This window comes from Cricetulus griseus, chromosome 3 (genome assembly GCF_003668045.3).
Source record: "Cricetulus griseus strain 17A/GY chromosome 3, alternate assembly CriGri-PICRH-1.0, whole genome shotgun sequence".
NCBI classification, from domain to species: domain Eukaryota; kingdom Metazoa; phylum Chordata; class Mammalia; order Rodentia; family Cricetidae; genus Cricetulus; species Cricetulus griseus.
Genome location: NC_048596.1, coordinates 138,063,340 through 138,067,919, shown reverse-complemented (window position 1 = coordinate 138,067,919; position 4,580 = coordinate 138,063,340).

The window sequence follows — 4,580 nt, the reverse complement described above, 5'->3', positions numbered from 1 at the left end:
GCAGGTGACTTCAGCAGCTGTTAACAGCTTACACCTCAAACCACAACCAGGAAGAAGAGAGAAGTAACCTGAAATAACATGAGTTTTTGGAAAGTTCTTAGTCTATCTCCAGTGATATTCTTTGTCCAACAAAGCTGCATCCCCTAATCTTCCTCAAATGGCCACCACATTAGGGGTCATTAATTTAAATGAGACCAGTTGGAGCAGCCCATTCAAACCACCATGTTCCACTGCTTGGCCCTCATATATTCACAGCAATATCATAATGTAAAATGTTTTCAATCAAAATTCACAAATCCTCTTAAGGAGGGCTATGGTGTCACATACCTTTAATCCCAGGCAGAGGCAGGCAGATTTCTGAGAGCTAAGCTCCTCTAGTCCACAGAACAATTTCCAGGAGATTCAGAAATACATAGAGAAAACTGTCTCAAAAAGCAAAAAAAATTAATATTTCAGAGAATCAATATTATTTAAAAGCCCATGTTCTCTTTTATGACTCAAGGCAATAACTTAACTGTCTCTTCCTGTAAAATGAAAAGCCAATTAGATATTTACAACATACAATGGCACAGAGTATATATTACCTTTCTTTTGAAATGGTCTGATGCTGGCCTGAAAAACGCTGTGAATGACCTTGAGCTTCATATTCTTCTGCCTCTACCTACTTAATGTTAGGTCACCAGTGTGTAACATCACAGCTGTTTTTGTCATGATAAGGTTTAAACACAAATCTTTGTTTATACTGTGCAAGAGCTTTAACAAAAATGCAATTATCACCCATCTCCCCATACACTTTCTTATAAATCATACTTTTAGTAAGGAACCTGACAACTTGATCTAGCAAAACTTCCCTTTAATAGATAGAAGATTAGTTTTTTCATCCTTCACCATCCCAAGTGATATCAGATCACACTGAAATTTACTGTACCAAATTTCTTATTGGTTAATAAATTTTCCAATCACTGAAATTACTCCCCTGGTCCTTGTGATAAGTAATTTCTTGACTTGTTAAGCTTAACCTTTGTTTCAATTTGAAAAGAAAGGTTGTTGTGAGCACTACTTATCTGCCATTGCCACTAACTTTGAATATTCTTGGGTGGAGGCATTTGGAGGTAGACAAGTCCTTAAAGGAGTTTTGATATGAATTATGTGTAGTATCTTCTGAGGTTATACATTCTTCACACAGAGTCAAGACATTATGCTGAGATCTAACTTCCGACAACACAGATTATACATAATCTGATCTCCCAATCTACCAGGATTTACATTTTTCACAAAATACTTAAGAAATTACCTGTTTAGTTAAGAAACTAAAACTAATTGCTATTTGCTAGTTGAAAGACGACATGTTAATTTAAGAATATGTGCACGATATCACAGATGGTGTAGAAATCTCTTCTTCTCTTGCCACTCTCTCTTAGTTAGGGCTTCTATTGCTGTAACAAAACACCATGCCCCAAAAGAAAGTTGTGGCGGAAAGATTTTATTTTGCTTACCCTTCAGCATTGCTGTTCCTCACAGAAGAGAGTCTAGACAGGACATCAAACAGGACAGGTCCCAGAGGCAGGAGCTGATGCAGAGGTCTTGGAAAGGGAGCTGCTCATTAACTTGCTTCACATGGCTTGCTCAGCCCACTTTCTTATAGAACCTGGGAACTAGGAGAATGAGAAGAAGAGAAGAGGAGGGGTGAGGAAGACATGATGGGACAGGGAGTTTGAGTTGGGGGAACAGAAGAGAGCAAGATAAGAAATAAGAGAAAATATAATAGAGGGAGATATTATAAGTTCAAATAGAAATCAGGCACTAGGGAATGTATAGAGAGCTACAAAGATGACACCAAGTAACAATCTAAGCAACAAAGGAGGGGCTACCTTAAACGCCCTCTCCTGATAATGAGATTGATGACTGACTTTAAATGCCCTCCTATAGCTTTCATCCAGCAGCTGGTGGACGTAGAAGCAGACACCCACAGCTAAACCTTGAACTGAAATGAAATCCAGATACAGAGAAGGAGGACTGATGAGCAAAGGGGTCCATACCAGGCTGGTGAAACCCACAGAAACAGCTGACCTGAACAAGGGATATCTCTTGGTCCCCAGATTGATAGCTGGGAAACCAGCATGGAACTAATCCAGACACCCTGAACGTGGGTGTCATGAAGAGACCTTGGAAATTTATTGGGCCTCTTGTAGTGGATCAGTACTTATTGTTAGCATAGGAATGCACTTTAAGAGCCCATCCCACATGTAGGGATACTCCCTGAGCCTAGACACAAGGGGTTTAGACTAGGCCCTATCCCAAAGAATATGAAGATTTTGAAGACCCCTATGGAATGCCTCACCCTTCCTGTGATGCAGAAAGGGTATGGGATGGGTAGGGTATTAGTTGGGGCAGGGGCAGAGGAGAAGGGGAGGGAGAGGGGCCTGGAATTGACATGTAAAATAATTTTCTTTCTAATAAAAATTTTTTAAAAAGAAAATCAAGTGGATGTAATAATCTTCTTGATATAAAAAAATAGTCCTATGATTTTAGGAGCCCATTCCCTATGGAGGGATACTATTGCAGCCCAGATACAGCAAGGAGGTCCTAGGCCCTCCATCAAATGATATGAGGGACTATGAAGGTCCCCCGTGTAGGGCCTCACTATCCCTGGGGAGGAATTGAGGGATGGGTTGGAGGGGTTGGTGGGGAACATGGGAGAATGGGAGGGTGAGGGAATGGGGGGGATGGATTTTTAAATACGAATGACTCTAAAATAAAGATTAAAAAAATGTCCTATGGAAAACTCTACCTCATTTTTAAGATAGAGATTGCAGTGTACATGAATGCTTCATCCTTAGAGCCAATTTATTCACATTAGAATGTGTTAATAACAGACTTTGTATTATTTTAATAGTGTTTCCATTTTCAGAGCACGTTTTTCTTGAATGAAGGAGATACCAATCAATTATTTTTTGTATACTGCCCAATACTAGGATTAAACATATGCACCACTACATATGGCAATTGGATGCTCAATTTTATTTTTGATTTTCTGAGACAGAGCTTCTTCTATACCCCTGGCTCCCTAGAATTTCCTTTTAAGATTAGCTTGCTTTGAACTGAGAGATCTGCCTACCTCTATATCCTGTGTACTGGGATTAAAAGTGTGTGCCACCACCACCAAACAGGATGGATGTTCAACTCTCTTTGATTTTGTTTAAATTTTTTTCATTAAAATATCAACCTTAGTACCCCTTTCCTTCCCTTTTCCCATCCCCCCCACCCCTCCAACAATCCATTTCTTAGAGGGGGTAAGTTTTCCCTTGAGCAGTGAACAAAGTTTGACATAGGAAGTGGGATACTCAACTCTTTTTTTTTCTGAGACAGGGTTTCTCTGTGTAGCTTTGGAGCCTATCTTGGCACTTGCTCTGGAGACCAGGCTGGCTTTGAACTCAGAGAGATCTGCCTGTCTCTGCCTCCAGAGTTCTGGGATTAAAGGCTTGCATTACCAACGCCCGGCATCAATTCTTAAATCTCTGTCTGAATTAAGAAGAGATGGAAGCCACACTATGTTACTTATATATTATTGATAAATAAATCATGCATGAAACTTAATTCTGTAGTCACAGCTCACAACCTAGATTAATAGTCCAAGCTATCCTGCAACTCAATTTGTAGACCAGACTGGCTGGTTTCCAACTCGCAGATTATCCTGCCTTTGACTCCCAAGGGCTGGGATGAAAGTTATGTGCCAAAACTGACTGGCTCATACAGGTAATTTAATTCACTTTGTGACATCATAGAAGCCTCCAACATTCCTTCATGAGGGAATGTGATCCTGAGGATATTTTCTGGCTTTAATGTTATCAGACGTGCTGTGAAAAAGAAATTACACTGTCCATCATTTTTTCCCCTTGCATCAAATAATATGGTTCAGGGATCACATGTCTTGGGTGCTTGCTATAGGTTAAGCATTAATAAAGTGGTTTTGTGAATACCCTAAGTAGTAAGATGGTCAGACTATATGTGGATGATAACTATATTCCTGAAGGAATGTTTACTAAATTGTCATAGGCATGCAACTTCCACTGAATGTGGGAGATGAAAAAGAACAAAGGATGAAACACAGAAGCAGAATGTTTCTTTAAGATTCTATTCTTTGCTAATTGACTGAATAATGTCTATATAACCCATTTCAATAAAGATTTATAAATTTATCAATCACCTATCTATCTATCTATCATCTAACTTTCTATCCATCAGTCTTCTCTCTGTTCATGTATACATGCATATAATGTGTGTACTTAATGCATTTTCATTTTTAGTTTTAGAAACATCTCTAATCGAGTGAAAGCATGGCATGAACAAATATAAATACTTATATTTCCATCGTTTTATTTGTTCTGTGAGAACTTCGTAGTGTGTTTTCATCATTTTCACTGCTTCTTTTCCTTCCTCCCAGATATGCTCCTTCCCTACACATCAAAATTACACTCTTCTTTAAAAAATTCAGACATTTTCCTAGTGCCTGCTTGCTCTATTATGGTATCTCCTTACTTGTTTCCTTCTATTCTTCCCCCCACCCCCGACTCAACCTT